Raw genomic sequence first — 18,896 nt, forward strand, 5'->3', positions numbered from 1 at the left:
TGAAAACCACAAAAAATGTAAATATTTGGTGGGTGTCATGAAGGATGAAGGTAGTCGGAATCTTAAATACTGTATACATGTACCATGGCATCGTGCACCTGGTATGAAATTGGAACAAGAGGGCCATGATGGCCCTATATCGCTCACCTGTTATCATTGCACTTGAGGACAAGAAGGTCCTCAGAAAAAATATCTAAGTCCAAAGGACAGGAACAACAAAGGAAAGAAATTTAACCAAAAAGAAAAATAAATTCTTACAAGGTACAGATATGTCAAAATACACCTAAAAATTGGAGGTACCATCCATGTTGTACCACAGAAAAGTGGTCTCGGTTTTTCCCTACGGCCAATAATAAAAAAGTTACTAAAAATAAGCTATTTATAGTAACGTAAAAGGGAAGTAATTAAAAAGAAAATTATTGTAAGTGAACAAAAGAAGGATCTGCCAAATAAATCTGGTGACATAAATGAAATTTCAGATCAGTATCTTCATTAGTTACAGAGATATACCCATTTTAATTTGAAATAAAGGGAGGTAATTTGACATAAAGTCAGTCCATAGTTATCCACCCTGATTGGCTCAGTCCAACTAATGACAATAATGAAATTTCAAATAAATTCTATAAGTACTTACTGATATAAATCCATTTTGACTACAATCAGGGGAGGTAATCAGATATAAAATAACTCTGGAACCTACGATTGGATCTGATTTGTCATGGAATCCAAGATTTATTGTTGTTGAAGATATTTTGGAAGTTTGTATCAAATAAAACCATAAATGAAGTCTCTATATGGCTGCAAAAGCCAAAATAGCCAATTTTGGACCTTTAAGGGGCCATAACTCTGGAACCCATGATGGAATCTGGCCAGTTCAAAAAAGAAACCAAGACCTTGTGGTGATACAAGTTGTGTGCAAGTTTGGTTAAAATCAAATCATAAATGAAGTTGCTATTGTGCAGACAAGATCAAAATAGCTAATTTTGGCCCTTTCTGGGGCCATAACTCTGGAACCCATTATGGGATCTGGCCGGTTCAAGAAAGGAACCGAGATCTTATGGCAACACAAGTTTTGTGCAAGTTTGATTAAATTCAAATCATAAATGAAGCTGCTATTGTGCAGACAAGGTCAAAATAGCTAATTCTGGTCCTTTCAGGGGCCATAACTCTGGAACCCATAATAGAATCTAGCCAGTTCAAGAAAGGAACCAAGATCTTATGGTGATACAAGTTGTGTGCAAGTTTGGTTAAAATAAAATCATAAATGAAGCTGCTATTGTGCAGACAAGGTCAAAATAGCTAATTCTGGCCCTTTCAGGGGCCATAACTCTGGAATCCATAATGGAATCTGGCCAGTTCAAGAAAGGAACCAAGATCTTATGGTGATACAAGTTGTGTGCCAGTTTGGTAAAAATCAAATCATAAATAAAGCTGCTATTGTGCAGACAATGTCAAAATAGCCGATTTTGGCCCTTTCAGGGGCCATAACTCTGGAACCCATAATGGGATCTGGCCGGTTCAAGAAAGAAACCGAGATCTTATGGTAATACAAGTTGTGTGCAAGTTTGGTTAAAATAAAATCATAAATGAAACCACTATCGTGCAGACAAGAAATTGTTGACGGATGCACGGACGGACGAAGGGTGATCACAAAAGCTCACCCTGTCACTATGTGACAGGTGAGCTAAAAAAAACAACAAGCAAACATTTAAAATGTATGTCAGAATGGCTATCTGCATGCCAGTAAAAGAATGATATGAAAATTTATACAATAATGCAAGTCTAAATACAAATTCTATCAACCTATCCTCTATACCCTAAAATCCGCTACACCCTTAAAGCACTGTTAACAAGTTATTGTTTTTTCTGATAGGACATTTCTCCCAAAGCAATATTTGGAAGAGATATTGCAACCTGTAAGGTGGACACCTTGATATAGGTTATGAAAATTCAGTTATTTTCGAGTTTGCAACACGAGGACAGATGGAAAAGATGTCCTTGACAACAATTACAGAGGAAAATATTACCAAGATGCCAAGGATACAGGACAGAATGGGGTGCCTATAATCTGCCGATATAAAAACAGGTCAGCAGTATTCGACCCTAGAAGAAACAGTCATAAATTGTTTCCCTAACCTGTCAATCTAGATCTTTAATGCTTCTTTCAGAACAGAATATATTGAGACTTTTAGAGCTTCCTTTATTCAAACCATTATTTTTTTTTTTTGGGTTTAACCTTGCACCAACACAATTAAAGGTCATATGGCAACATTACAGCTTTGATGGTGGAGGAAGACCCCAGGTGCCCCTCCGTGCATTATTTCATCATGAGCAGGCACCTTGGTAGAACCACCAACCTTCTGTAAGCCAGCTGGATGGCTTCCTCACATGAAGAATTCAATGCCCCGAGTGAGGCTCGAAATCACATCAATGAGGGGCAAGTGATTTGAAATCAGCGGCCTTATTCAAACCATAATAGTGCTAGAGTGGTATACCTAATTTCTTATAAAAAGTGGCAGGAATTCTGTCTGTTAGTTTTAATATTTATGTGTCTGTCAGTTTGTCAGTTTAACTGGCTGGAAAACATTTAAGGTAGCCTACATTACCGGTATGAGTTATAGACTCTGATATAGTAACTACTGCTGTTATAAACAACATTAGGTCCATACTTTGGCTAGGTTTACAGACATGTAAGGGCATAACTTAACTGCTAAGGTGCTTGGACACTTCTTATATATTCTCTACAGTTGTATTTTCTAGACATTGAAAATAGCTCATTTCACCCTTCAAAATGTTCAACTGTATACAAACATTGACTAAAAGTTTGTTTGCTTTAGTTAACCTAGTTTAGAGCTACTCTAGAACTACTCGGTTCTTGTGTTCCGCCTGCTTAGCTCAATAGGTAAGAGCATTGGTCTATGGATCTCGGGGTCGCGAGTTCGATCCTCGGGCAGGGCGTATGTTCTCCGTGACTATTTGATGAACAACACTGTGTCTGATATCATTAGTCCTCCACCTCTGATTCATGTGGGGGAAGTTGGCAGTTACTTGCGGAGAACAGGTTTGTACTGGTACAGAATCCAGGAACACTAGTTAGGTTAACTGCCCGCTGTTACATGACTGAAATACTGTTGAAAAACGGCCTTAAACCTAAAACAAACAAACAAAACAAACTTGGTTCTTGTTTAAGTTACAAGTGTATAACATCAAGGAACAAGCACAGACCTTAATATACATTATAACTGCTAATGTACAATGTAAAGCCAAAATGTTGTGAGGTCTTGAATGCCTTGCTGCTTATTATCAATAGATCTTTAAGCTTTACAACTGCGACTTCTTATCTGGTAGCTTACTATGTCCTCCGTCAAAATACTTAATTCAGTAAAATGATTTTCTAAAAACTCTGTTAGGGTTACCATAACTACCAAATGGTGTCGATAACTGTCTCCCCGACTTTTTGTATGTGTGGTTATCTTATATTCGTATTGCCTTAATGCTATTGCTTTATGGACTATCAGATGATGTGGATCAATAACAAGAGGGCCATGATGGCCCTATATATCGCTCACCAGAGTTGATCTGGCCTACTGACTTAGTTTTTGACCCCACATGACCAAGAGTTAAACTTGACCTAAAGATCATCAAGACAAACATTCTGATTAAATTTCATAAAGATTAGGTTACAACTGTGGCCTCTAGAGTGTTCACAAGCTTTTCCTTGGATTTGACTGGTGACCTACTTTTTGACCCCACATGACCCAGATTCAAACTTGACCTATAGATTATCAAAAAAAAAATCTGACTAATTCTCATGAGTTTCAACCTTAAATTATGGTCTCTGAAGTGTTGAAAAGATTTTTCTTTGATCTGACCTAGTGACCTAGTTTTTGAACCCAAATGACACAGATTCAAACTTGACCTAGAAATGATTAAGACAAACATTCTGACCCAGTTTCATAAAGACTGAGTCACAAATGTGGCCTCTTTAAAGTGTTCACAAGCTTTTCCTTTGATTTGACCAGGTGACCTAGTTTTTGACCCCACATGACCCAGACCCAAACTTGACCTAAAAATCATCAAGCCAAACTTTCTAAGTTTCATAAATATTGGGTCACAACTGTGGCCTCTGGAGGGTTCACAAGCTTTTCCTTTGATATGACCAAGTGACCTAGTTTTTAATCCAACATGACCCAGTTTCAAACTTGACCTAGAGATCATCAAAACTAACATTCTGACAAAGTTTCATAAAGATTGGGTCACAAATGTGGTGTCTAAAGTGTTCACAAGCTTCTCCATTTATCTGACTTGCCGACCTAGTTTTTGACCCCTCATAACCCAGTTTCGAACTTGACCTAGAGATCATCAGGACTAACATTCTGACCATGTTTCATAAAGATTAGGTTACAAATGTGGCCTCTAGAGTGTTCTGAAGCTTTTCCTTTGATCTGACCTACTGACCTAGTTTTTGACGCCACATGACCCAGTTTCAAACCTGACCATCAAGACTAACATTCTGATCATGTTTCATAAAGATTGGGTCAAAAATGTGGTCTCTGGAGTGTACACAAGCTTTTACTTTGGTCTAACCTACTGACCTAGTTTTTGACCCCACATGACCCAGTTTCAAACTTGACCTAGAGATCATCAAGAATTACATTCTGACCAAGTTTCATAAAGATTGGGTCAAAAATGTGGTCTCTACAGTGTTCACAAGCTTTTCCTTTGATCTGACCTACTGACCTAGCTTTTGACCCCACATGACCCAGTTTCAAAACTGGCCTAGAGATCATTAAGACTAATATTCTGACCAAGTTTCATAAAGATTGGATCACAAATGTGGCCTCTAGAGTGTTTCACAAGGCAAATGTTGACGGACGCCGGACAACTGATGACACACGCCGACGGACGTCGGACAATGACCAGTCACAATAGCTCACCTTGAGCATTTCGTGCTCTGGTGAGCTAATAAACAAGAGCTGTCCTTAAGACAGCCGGTGCTCGACTATTCGAATCCTTGTCACAAAAGCAGAAATATTAATCTAAGTCCAAAAGGGTGCATAATTTTCCAAAAATACATGTCAGAGTTATGGGACTTGATGCAATCAACTAGTTTTATAACCCTGAAGACATATGTGAAGTTTCAATTGAATATCTGCATTTGTTTTGCAGATGGTAACTTACACACAAAACTTTTAATCATTTTTATGATAATATCATTGCAGAGCATTCACTTCTTTTAAGGTTATGAATTATTGCAGTGATAATGCATGTTTTCTCTCTGTGTTAAAACATCAGTTAAGCTTCAGAATTATGACTGATCGATTGGTACCAGAGTCAGGTTTGCCAGTCTTCAAATATTTTCACAATTGATTCTTCCAATGTTATAACATGGACAAAGCATCCATTAACCCTAATCTAGAATAATACCTAGTAATAAATCCTCCCAAAAATAACAATTCGTGTCTATAAAAGCTTAGCCATATATAATGCACTGCCATTTGTAATCAGCTCAAAAATAACTGAGAAATATAGCCACATATACCAGATTGTTCCTTGGTCTAAGACAAAAACTAGATGCCCACAGGCAATATGCTGAACCCACCAGCTATCAAAAGGACTGGGTGTTGCACCTTTACCCCAACCCCAACCTTTTGGATGGCTTGCTTCAAGGTAAAGGTCACATGTGGGGGTGAAAGGTCATATGAATTTGTTTCATGTCTGCTCTGTACATCTTGAACCTCTTGAAGGATTTCGAAGACACTTGATACAAATGTTCACCACATCGAGACAACTTGCAGAGGGCATGTTTCGGATATCTCGCTGCAGTGTTCCCACTCAGATTTTTTTTCAGGGGTAAACTTACCCCCTGGGTACAAAAACTGGGGGTAAAACACAAATTTTTGGGGTATGAAATTTGCCGTGAAGCCAGACGCCGAAAGCTTCGACCGCGACATTCTTGCAGATGAGACAGTTTCCGGGGACCCGGATGTAGATCGGTAACCGTTTAATAAGTGTACATTCATTTACCAATGCGTTAAAAGATACAACCCGTCTACATTTTTTGACGTCAGAGAGCTGTAAGCCAATCGATTAGCAGATGATGCACTGCGGCAGTATTTCCAAGGTTTATTTTTGTACACATAGCGTGGGATTCCAGCTTAGCGGATTCGTCCCCGGCAGTTTCGTACGCGCGCGATCTCGCACCGGGTAAAAAACACTTGCGTGAATTTTATTTTTATAACGTGATTTACGTAGTATTTTACGTGAGTGGGAACTCTGTCGCTGCAAGGTCAAGGTCACACTAAGGGGTCAAAAGTTTTACCTTTGGGTGTATATTGCTCCACATTGCGATGCTTTTGTTAAGAACAAAGAAATACATTCAATAACACTTGATTTCCCCGGTGGCATCCTTGTCGATACAAAGCAACCCAAGTCCAAAACGAGGTCAAGTTCAAGGTTAAGGTCAAACTGAGGTCAAGTGATGTCTGAAGATGAGGAATGGTCACAGGTTACATCTGCATTAGTATCAAGTAATTCTAGTTAGGGGTATTGATGCTAGACGAAACGGTCCCATTTGGTTGACCTAGTAAGGAAGGACGGACGAACGAACAGACAGGACAATCACTATATGCCTCCTGCATCAGTTATTGATCTGAAATGGTTCTCCATGTTCAGGGCCCTGTGACCTTGACCTTTAATGGGGTGACACCAAAATCAATAGGGGTCATCTGTTAAGTTTCAACATTATGGGTCAAGTGGTTCTCAAGTTACTGGAAATGTTTTTCCATGATCAGGCCCCTGTGACCTTGACCTTTGATGGAGTGACCCCAAAATCAATTCTGGTCATCAACTCTGTCAGCTCTATCACTGTGTCAAATTTAAACATTTTAGATCAAATGCTTCTCCAGTTATTGATAGGAATTAAAGTGTGATGGATTTTGGCTCCTGTGACCTTTACCTTTAGAGTGACTGCAAAGTCAATAGGGGTCCGATGTAGTTTCAACATTCTGTCTCAAGTTATTGATCAGAAACGGTTTACCATGTTTAGGACCCTGTGATCTTGACTTTGTTGGAGTGACCCAAAAAACAATAGGGGTCATCTTCTCCATACACCATATCAACACATGAAGTTTTAAAGTTCTATGTCAAATGGTTCTCCAATCATTGGCTGGAAATGAAGTGTGATGGATGGACAGGGCCAAAACAATATGTCTCCCCTAAGCCGGACAAGATTTTTCTATTTTCAGTTCTGGTGGCCATTGTGTGCAGCAAAGCAGAACACATCAGCAATATGCACAACTAGGCTTAGTACTGATCACTCCTGTAAAGTTTCATAGAAATCCAGCCAGCAGTTTGACCTAAGAAAGCTGGACAAGATTTTTCTATTTTGAGCTCTGATGGCCATTTTGTGCAGCGAAGAGGAACTTGCTGGCGACATACACAACTAGGGCTGGTACTGATCACTTCCGTGAAGTTTCACAGAAATCCAGCCAGCAGTTTGACCTGTGAAAGCCGGACAAGATTTTCCTATTTTTAGCTCTGGCAGCCATTTTATGCAGCAAACTGGAATGTGCTGGCAATATGCATAACTAGGCTTAGTGCTGATCACTCCTGTAAAGTTTTGTCGAAATCCAGCTTGCAATTTGACCTGCAAAAGCCGGACAAGATTTTTCTTCTATTTTCAGCTCTGGTGGCCATTTTGTGCAGCGAAGCAGAACATGCCAGCTTTATGCACAACTACAGTTGGTACTTATGACTCCTGTGAAGTTTCATTGAAATCCAGCCAGCAGTTTGATCTGTGAAAGCTGGACAAGATTTTTCTATTTTTAGCTCTGATGGCCATTTTGTGCAGCGAAGCGTAACATGCTGGTGATATGCACAACTGAGGCTGGTACTGATCACTCCTGGAAAGTTTTGTTGAAATCCAGCCAGCTATTTGACACGGTGGCAAAGGCAAAACCAATATCTCTCATAAAATTGGGGAGACATAATTCTAAGTTTACACAAGAGCGCCGCCATGCGGGGCAATATACGCCCAAAGGCTTACATCATAGGATTGGAGCAAAATTTTAAGAACTTGACTGTTGTAGCCCCAAAGGACTGGAACAACAAAAGGAAAACTTCAAAAAACAAATCTAAGTCCACAAAAAAAAAATCAAAGTCTACAAAAAAAATCCTTATCAGGTATAGGTATGTAAAAATACACCTTAAAATTGGAGGTACCATCCATGTTGTACCACAGAAAAGTGGTCTCGGTTTTTCCCTATGGCCAATAATAAAAAAGTTTCAAAATAAGCTATTTATAGTAACATAAAAGGGAAGTAATTCCAAAAAAAAAAATTATTTAAGTACAAAAAAGAGATCTGCCAAATAAAAACAAGACCACTGCAATGCAGAGCAATATACACAAAGCAAAGTCATATATGACCTTTGACCCTTAACTGTGACCTTGACCTTGAAGCGAGTCATCCGGAACATGCGCTCTGCACATCGTTACAATGTGGTGAACATTTCTGCCAAGTTTCTTTGAAATCCTTCCAGCAGTTCAAGAGTTACAGAGCGGACACGAAACAAACTGATATGACTTTTGACCCCTAAGTGTGACCTTGACCTTGAAGCAAGTCATCCGGAACATGCGCTCTGCACGTCGTCTTGGTGTGGTGAACATTTGTGTCAAGTTTCTTTAAAATCCTTCAAGGGGTTCAAGAGTTACAGAGCGGACACGAAACAAACTGATATGACTTTTGACTCCTAAGTGTGACCTTGACCTTGAAGTGAGACATCCAAAACATGCGGTCTGCACATCGTCTCAGTGTGGTGAACATTTGTGTAAAGTTTCCTTGAAATCCTTCAAGGGGTTCAAGAGTTACAGAGCGGACACAAAATTGCTAACGGACACCAGCGTCATAACATAATACGTCCCTTCGGGCGTATAATAAAATCTTTACCAGGTACAGATATGTCAAAATACACTTAAAAATTGGAGACAGCGTCCATGTTGTCCTTTGAACCCTAAGTGTGACCTTGACCTTGAAGGCTCGGAGCCATCTGAAACATGCACTCTGTATGTCATCTCAATGTTGTAAACATTTCTGCCTAGTTTCTTTAAAATCCTTCAAGCAGTCAATAGTTACAGAGAGGACATGAAACAAACTGATATGACTCCCAAGTGTGACCTTGACCTTGAAGCGAGCCATCAAAAACATGCGCTCTGCACGTCAAGTTTCTTCGAAATCTTTCAAGGGGTTCAAGAGTTACAGAGTGGACATGAAATTGCTAACAGACAGACAGATGGACACCTGGGGCATAACATAATACATCCCTTTATGTGTTAAAGGATTTTAAGAGACCCTGAATCTGATAAGATATAAAGCATTTACCTGTCCAGGAGCATTTGAACCCGAATGTGCAAACTCGTATTCATTGGCCCCGCCTCTCTTCGCTGGCCCTGATGGAGCATTATCAAATGCTATCTGTTCCAACAATAGGTGAGATCTGTACCAGAGGTTATGTGTTTGACCCAAATACTGTAATGATATTGAAAAAATCTTAGTCAGGGTAAAATATTTCTGCACAGTACAGAGATAGTTTGTGATTATTTCAATCCAGTCTTTTTTTCATTAACATTTCATACCCAATTTAGTCACAAACTAGCTGTTTTAATTTTGTCACAAAAAGAGGGTCATGATGACCCTCTATCGCTCACCTGAGTAATATGAGCTACATGTTTCAAATGTCAAACTGATACTACAATATTAAGAAAATATGTCAGTAGGTCACATTCATAGTCACTGAAAATCATTTTTAAGATTGGTGTGCGAAACTGTACATGTCATCAAAATTTCAAGGCTGTATCTTAAAAACAAGAGGGCCATGATGGCCCTATATCGCTCACCTGTTATCATTGCACTTAAGGACAAGTCTTCAAGGTCAAAAGATCATAATAGAAATCAATCAAAAGAATTATGAGAAAATATAGTTGAAATTTTCTTTAAGTAACTTTAAAAACAAGATTTGAAAACTTTTTGTAGAGGTCCACTAGGCAATGCTACATGTCAAATAGCTAAGCTCTTCTGGTTTATTTTTAGAAAATTTTGAAGATTTTTCTATGTACAATCAAGTAACCCCATGGGGCAGGGTCAATTTGACACCAGGGGTCATGATTTGAATAAACTTTGTAAAAGTCTAATAGGCAATGCTACATGTCAAATATCTAAGATCTAGGCCTTCTGGTTTATTTTTAGAATTTTTTTTAAAGATTTTCCTATGTAAAATCAAGTGACCCCTAGGGCGGAGTCAATTTTGACCCTGGGGGACAAGGTTTGAACAAATTTTGTAGAGGTCCACTAGGCAATGCTACATGTCAAATATCTAGTCTCTAGGCCCTCTAGTTTATTTTTAGAAAATTTTTGAAGATTTTCCTATGTAAAATCAAGTGACCCCTGGGGCAGGGTCAATTTTGACCAGGGGGTCATGATATGAACAAATTTTGTAGAGGTCCACCTGGTAATGCTACATGTGAAATATCTAAGCTCTAGGCCTTCTCGTTTATTTTTAGAAAACTTTTGAAGATTTTCCTATGTAAAGTCAAGTGACCCTTAGGGCGGGGTCAATTTTGACCCCCGGGTCATAATTTGAATAACTTTAGTAGAGGTCCACTAGGCAATGCTACATGTCAAATATCTAAGCTCTAGGGCTTCTGGTTTTTGAGAAGAAGATTTTTTAAATATTTTCCTATGTAAAATCAAGTGACCCCTGGGGCGGGGTCAATTTTGACCCCAGGGGCCATGACTGAATAAATTTTGTAGAGGTCCACTAGGCAATGCTACATGTGAAATATCTAAGCTCTAGGCCTTCTGGTTTATTTTTAGAAATTTTTTGAAGGTTTTCCTATGTAAAATGAAGTGCCCCCTGGGGCGGGGTCAATTTTGATCCCGGGGTCATGATTTGAACAATTTTAGTAGAGGTCCACTAGGCAATGCTACATGTCAAATATCTAAGCTCTAAGGCTTCTGGTTTTTGAGAAGAAGATTTTTTAAGATTTTCTTATGTAAAATCAAGTGACCCCTGGGGCGGGGTCAATTTTGACCCCGGGGTCATGATTTGAACAAATTTGGTAGAGGTCTACTAGGCAATGCTTCACACCAAATATCTAAGCTCTAGGGCTTCTGGTTTTTGAGAAGAAGATTTTTAAAGTTTTTCCTTTCGGTTGCCATGGCAACCAGTGTTCTGCATAGAATTCAATTCTTTGAACAATTTTGAAATGGGGCCATCCAAGAAACATCCCTGTGAAGTTTCATCAAAATTGGCTTGTTGGTTTAGGAGGAGATGTTGTTTAAAGGAAAGTGTGGACGGATGCCGGACGGACGTACAACAGACGGACGGACGCCGGACGGTGAGCGATCACAATACCTCACCCTGAGCACTTTGTGCTCAGGTGAGCTAAAAAAGTAGGTCAGTAGGTCAAGGTCACAGTCAGGTCACCCCTAATAGCTTGGGGTCATCAGGTATTTATAATTAAACGAAGTAGGAAATATTATCAATTAATTTTTGAAGTATTTTTTCCTATATAACTCATATAACAAGTGACCCCTGGGGTGGGGCCTCTTTCAACCCAGGGGCATAATTTTCACAACCTTGTCAGAGATCCACTAGGCAATGCCAAATACCAAATATCAAAGCCCTAGGTCTTGTGATTTCAGACAAGGTTTTTAAAAAAAAAATTCCTATGTAAAACCTAGAACACCCTGGGTGAGGCCTTTTTTCAACTCAGGTACATAATTTGAACAAGAGGGCCATGATGGCCCTATATCGCTCACCTGTTAAACATGGCCTCAGAATCATCAAGATAAACATTCTGACCAAGTTTCATGGAGATTATAGGGTCATAAATGTGGCCTCTACAAAGGACAGGAACAACAAAGGGAAGAAATTTAACCAAAAAGAAAAAACAATTCTTACAAGGTACAGACATGTCAAAATACACCTAAAAATTAGAGGTACCATCCATGATGTACCACAGAAAAGTGGTCTCGGTTTTTCCTTACAGCCAATAATAAAAAAGTTACTAAAACTAAGCTATTTATAATAACTAACAAGAGTGCAAGAATGTCACAATATACGCCCGTCACAGCAAATTTCTTTACTCTAGCACCTGTATTTGCAAATGGAATTTTAATTTTGTGGTTGTTTAGTAATAACTGTAAGTGTTTTGTTTTTCTAAGTCCACAAAAAAACTCCTTACCAGGTAGAGATACCTTAAAATACACCTAAAATTGGAAAGTAACATCTACGTTGTACCACAAAAATGTGGTCTTGGTTTTTCCGTACGGTCAATTATAAAAAAGTTACAATATAAGTTATTTATAGTAACAACTAAGGGAAGTTAATCTAAAAAACAAACAAATAACAAAAAAAAACAAGAGGACTATGATGGTCCTGAATCGCTCACCTGTTCCCACATGACCCAGTTTTGAGTATGACGTCGTTTTTTCTATTATTTGACATAGTGACCTAGTTTTTGAGCTCATGTGACCCAGTTTTGAACTTGACCTAGACATTATCAAGATAAAAATTCTGACCAATTTTCGTGAAGATCTATTAAAAAATATGGTCTCTAGAGAGGTCACAAGGTTTTTCTATTATTTGACCTATTGACCTAGTTTTTTAAGGCACGTGACCCAGTTTCAAACTTGATCTAGATATCATCAAGGTGAACATTCCGACCAATTTTCATGAAGATCCATTCAAGGGTATGGCCTCTAGAGAGGTCACAAGGTTTTTCTATTTTAAGACCTACTGACCTAGTTTTTGATCGCAGTTGACCCAGTTTCAAAACTGACCTATATATCATCAAGATAAACATTCAGACCAACTTTCATACAGATCCCATGAAAAATATGGCCTCTAGAGAGGTCACAACATTTTTTCATTATTTGACCTACTGACCTACTTTTTGAAGGCACGTGACCCACTTTTGAACTTGACCTAGATATCATCAAGATGAACATTCTGACCAATTTTTATGGAGATCCATTCACAAGTAGTGACCTCACTAGGTTTTTCTATTTTTAGACCTACTGACCTAGTTTTTGACCGCACATGACCCTGTTTTGAACTTGACCTAGATATCATCAAGATGAACATTCAGACCAACTTTCATACAGATCCCATGAAAAATATGGCCTCTAGAGAGGTCACAAGGTTTTTCTATTATTTGACCTACTGACCTAGTTTTTGAAGGCACAGGACCCACTTTCAAACTTGACCTAGATATCATCAAGATGAACATTCAGACCAACTTTCATACAGATCCCATGAAAAATATGGCCTCTAGAGAGGTCACAAAGTTTTTCTATTATTTGACCTACTGACCTAGTTTTTGATGGCACATGACCCAGTTTCAAACTTGACCTAGATATCATCAAGGTGAACATTCTGACCAACTTTCATGAAGATATCATGAAATATATGGCCTCTAGAGAGGTCACAAGGTTTTTCTATTTTTAGACCTACTGACCTAGTTTTTGACCGCACGTGACCCAGTTTCAAACTTGACCTAGATATCATCAAGATGAACATTCAGACCAACTTTCATACAGATCCCATGAAAAATATGGCCTTTAGAGAGGTCACAAGGTTTTTCTATTATTTGACCTACTGACCTAGTTTTTGATGCCACGTGACCCAGTTTCGAACTTGACCTAGACAACATCAAGGTGAACATTCTGACCAATTTTCATGAAGATCTTGTGAAATATATGGCCTCTAGAGAGGTCACAAGGTTTTTCTATTTTTAGACCTACTGACCTAGTTTTTGACCGCACGTGACCCAGTTTCGAACTTGACCTAGATATCATCAAGGGGAACATTCTGACCAATTTTCATAAAGATCCCATGAAAAATGTGACCTCTAGAGTGGTCACAAGCAAAAGTTTACGCACGCACGCACGGACGGACGATGGACGACGGACGCTGCGCGATCACAAAAGCTCACCTTGTCACTTTGTGACAGGTGAGCTAAAAAATTTTAAAAAAAATTGTAAGTCCTCACAAAAATCTTTACCAAGTAGAGACTGGTCAAAATACACCTCAAAATTGGATGTAGCATGCATGTTGTACTACAGAAAAGTGGTCTCGATTTTTCCCTAAGACTAGTAATGAAAAAGTTACAAAATAAGCTATTTATAGTAACAACAAAGGGAAGTAATTCTAAAGAAGGGAACTGCGCATGACACTTCGTCTCTGATGGTGTATAATTGTGTCAAGTTACATCATAATCCCTCCATGCATGAAGAAGAAATGCTTCAGACAAAGTCATTCTTGTATCTGACCTTTGGCCTCTAAGTGTGACCTTGACCTTAGACCTAGGGACCTGGTTCTTGCGCATGACACTACATCTCGTGGTGGTGAACATTTGTGCCAAGTTATATCAAAATCCCTCTGCATGAAGAAGAAATGCTCGGGACAAGGTTTTCATTCTTGTATCCTTTGACCTCTAAGTGTGACCTTGACCTTAGACCTAGCGACCTGGTTCTTGCACATGACACTCCGCCTCATGGTGGTGAACATTTGTGCCAAGTTATATCAAAATCCCTCTATGCATGAAGAAGAAATGCTCCGGACAAAGTTTTAATTCTTGTATCCTTTGACCTCTAAGTGTGACCTTGACCTTAGACCCAGGGACCTGGTTCTTGCGCATGACACTCCTTCTCATGATGATGAACAATTTTGCCAACTTTCATCAAAATCCCTCTATGCATGAAGAAGATATGCTCCGGACAAAGTCATTCTTGAATTTGACCTTTGACCTCTAAGTGTGACCTTGACCTTAGACCTAGAGACCTGGTTCTTGCGCATGACACTCCGTCTCATGATGGTGAACAACTGTGCCAAGTTTCATCAAAATCCCTTCATGCATGTAGAAGATATGCTACGGACAAAGTCTGTGGACGCCCGCCCGCCCGCCAGGGGCGTTCCCATAATACGTCCCGTTTTTCAAACGGGCGTATAAAAAGGGAAGTAATTAAAAAACAAGAGGGCCATGATGGCCCTATATCGCTCACCTGTTATCATTGCACTTGAGACAAGAAGGTCCTCAAAAAAAATATCTAAATCCAAAGGACAGGAACAACAAAGGGAAGAAATTTAACCAAAAAGAAGAAAAAAATTCTTACAAGGTATAGATATGTCAAAAAACACCTAAAAATTGGAGGTACCATCCATGTTGTACCACAGAAAAGTGGTCTCGGTTTTTCCCTATGGCCAATAATAAAGAAGTTACTAAAAATAAGCTATTTATAGTAAGGTAAAAGGGAAGTAATTTAAAAAAAAAGAATATTGTAAGTGAACAAAAGAAGGATCTGCCAAATAAATATGTTGGCATAAATGAAATTTCAGATCAGTATCTTCATTAGTTACGGAGATATACCCATTTTAATTTGAAATAAAGGGAGGTAATCTGACATAAAATCAGTCCATAGTTATCTACCCTGATTGTCTCACTTCAACTATAACAATAATGAAATTTCAAATAATTCCTGTAAGTACTTACTGATATAAATCCATTTTGATTACAATCAGGGGAGGTAATCAGATAATAAAATAACTCTGGAACCTACAACTGGATCTGATATGTCATGGAATCCAAGATTTATTGTTGCTGAAGATATTTTGGAAGTTTGTATCAAATAAAACCATACATGAAGTCTCTATATGGCTGCAAAAGCCAAAATAGCCGATTTTGGACCTTTAAGGGGCCATAACTCTTGAACCCAAGATGGAATCTGGCCAGTTCAAGAAAGGAAGCAAGATCTTGTGGTGATACAAGTTGTGTGCAAGTTTGGTTAAAATCAAATCATAAATGAAGCTGCTATTGTACAGACAAGGTCAAAATAGCTAATTTTGGCCCTTTCAGGGGCCATAACTCTGGACCCCTTTATGGGATCTGGCCGGTTCAAGAAAAGAATCAAGATCTTATGGTGACACAAGTTTTGTGCAAGTTTGATTAAATTCAAATCATAAATGAAGCTGCTATTGTGCAGACAAGGTCAAAATAGCTAATTCTGGCCCTTTCAGGGGCCATAACTCTGGAACCCATAATGGAGTCTCGCCAGTTCAAGAAAGGAACCAAGATCTTATGGTGATACAAGTTGGGTGCAAGTTTGGTTAAAATAAAATCATAAATGAAGCTGCTATTGTGCAGACAAGGTCAAAATAGCTAATTCTGGCCCTTTCAGGGGCCATAACTCTGAAACCCATAACGGGATCTGGCTAGTTCAAGAAAGGAACCAAGATCTTATGGTGACACAAGTTTTGTGCAAGTTTGGTTAAAATCAAATCATAAATGAAGCTGCTATTGTGCAGACAAGGTCAAAATAGCTATTTTTGGCCCTTTCAGGGGCCATAACTCTGGAACCCATAATGGGATCTGGCCAGTTCAAGAAAGGAACCAAGATCTTATGGTGATACAAGTTGTGTGCAAGTTTGGTTAAAATAAAATCAATAATGAAACCACTATCGTGCAGACAAGAAATTGTTGACGCACGCACGCACGGACGGACGGACTGACGACGGACGACGGACGAAGGGTGATCACAAAAGCTCACCTTGTCACTATGTGACAGGTGAGCTAAAAAATTATTATAAGTGACCAAAAGAAGGATCTGCCAAATAAAAACAAGAGCACTGCAATGCAACGCAAATGCAGAGCAATATACACACAAAACAAAGTCATATGACCTTTGACCCCTAAGTGTGACCTTGACCTTGAAGTGAGGCTTCCGAAACATGCACTCTGCAGGTTGTTTCGATGAGGTGAACATTTGTGTCAGGTTTCTTTGAAATCCTTCAAGGGGTTCAAGAGTTACAGAGCGGAAGGGAAATTGCTAACCAACAGACAGACAGACAGACGGACACCAAGACGATAACATAATACGTCCCTTCGGGCGTATAAAAAGGAATCGAGATCTTAAGGTGATACAAGTTGTGTGCAAGTTTGGTTAAAATCAAATCATAAATGAAGCTGCTATTGTGCAGACAAGGTCAAAATAGCTATTTTTGGCCCTTTCAGGGGCCATAACTCTGGAAGCCATAATGGAATCTGGCCAGTTCAATAAAGGAACCAAGATCTTATGGTGATACAAGTTGTGTGCAAGTTTGGTTAAAATCAAATCATAAATGAAGCTGCTATTGTGCAGACAATGTCAAAATAGCTAATTTTGGCCCTTTCAGGGGCCATAACTCTGGAACCCATTTTGGGATCTGGCCGGTTCAAGAAAGGAACCAAGATTTTATGGTGACACAAGTTTTGTGCAAGTTTGATTAAAATTAAATCATAAATGAAGCTGCTATTGTGCAGACAAGGTCAAAATAGCTAATTCTGGCCCTATCAGGGGCCATAACTCTGGAACCCCTAATGGGATCTGGCCAGTTCAAGAAGGGAACCAAGATCTTATGGCGATACAAGTTGTGGGCAAGTTTGGTTAAAATAAAATCATAAATGAAACCACTATCGTGCAGACAAGAAATTGTTGATGGACGCGCGCACGCACAGACGACGGACGAAGGGTGACCACAAAAGCTCACCTTGTCACTATGTGACAGGTGAGCTAAAAATCTTTGGAGGGGACCACTAGGCAATGCAACAAACTAAAACTCAAAAGCCTATGCATTTCAGTTTCGAACAAGAAGATTTTTAAAGGGTTTTTTTTCACATGCAAGTATATGTAAAACTTGGGACTCTGGGACAGGGCCTGTTTTCACCCCAGAGTAATAATTTGGACTATCTTGATAGATGACCACATACCAAATCCCAAAGGCCTTGGTCTCGTGGTTTCAGAAAAGAAGATTTTTAAAGTTTTTTTAAATATAAGTCTATGTAAAACTTGAGACACCCGGGGTGGGGCCTCATTTCACCCCAGGGGCATAATCTGAACAATCTTCATAGAGGATCATTAAATGAAATCACAAGTCCCCCCAAAAAATTCTTACCAGGTAAAGTAATGTCAAAATACATCTAACAAGAGCACTGCCTTGCGGGTGCTGATGCTCATCTGATTTTTTTTTTGTATAATAGAAAAATTGTCCTACCCATGATTTTCTAAGTCCAAAAAGGGCCATAATTCTTGTATAAAGTAGGATGGAGTTATGTTTCTTGATGTACATAGTCAGCTTATGACGGTGAACAACTGTCGCAAGTTTCAAAGCAATAGCTTTGATAGTTTAGGAGAAAAGCTGACCTAAAAATAAAACTTAACCAAGAAAACTGATGTTCTAAGTCCAAAAAGGGCAATAATTCTTGCAAAAAGCAGGATGGAGTTATGTTTCTTGATGTACAGGGTCAGCTTATGATGGTGAACAAGTGTTGCAAGTTTCAAAGCAATAGCTTTGATAGTTTAGGAGAAAAGTTGACCTAAACATAAAACTTAACCAAGAAATCTGATATTTTCTAAGTACAAAAGGGGCCATAAATCTTGCAAAAAGCAGGATGGAATTATGTTTCTTGCTGTACAGGGTCAGCTTATGATGGTGAACAAGTGTTGCAAGTTTCAAAGCAATAGCTTTGATAGTTTAGGAGAAAAGCTGACCTAAACATAAAACTTAACAAGGCAACGCCGACGCTGATCAAGTGATGACAAAAAATCAGATGAGCTAAAAATTGGATGTACCATTTATGTTGTACCACAGAAAAGTGGTCTCGGTTTTTCCCTACGGCCAATAATAAGAAAGTTTCAAAATAAGCTATTTATAGTAATAAACAAGAGCTGTCACTAATGGTGACAAATGCCCCCATAGCACCTTGACCTCTGACCTGGTGACCCCAAAGTCAGTAGGGATGGTGTACTCAGTAAGTACTATCAGCACGTAAAGTTTGAAGGTCCTGGTAGACGTGGTTC

The 18,896-nt window shown here is 39.0% G+C and overlaps 1 pseudogene; it reads right to left on the reverse strand.

Annotated features, from left to right (window-relative positions):
- Positions 1 to 18,896, reverse strand: part of LOC123556266 (transformation/transcription domain-associated protein-like) — a 140,709-nt pseudogene that overhangs the window by 14,983 nt on the left and 106,830 nt on the right.

The sequence above is a fragment of the Mercenaria mercenaria genome, chromosome 5 (genome assembly GCF_021730395.1).
Source record: "Mercenaria mercenaria strain notata chromosome 5, MADL_Memer_1, whole genome shotgun sequence".
NCBI classification, from domain to species: domain Eukaryota; kingdom Metazoa; phylum Mollusca; class Bivalvia; order Venerida; family Veneridae; genus Mercenaria; species Mercenaria mercenaria.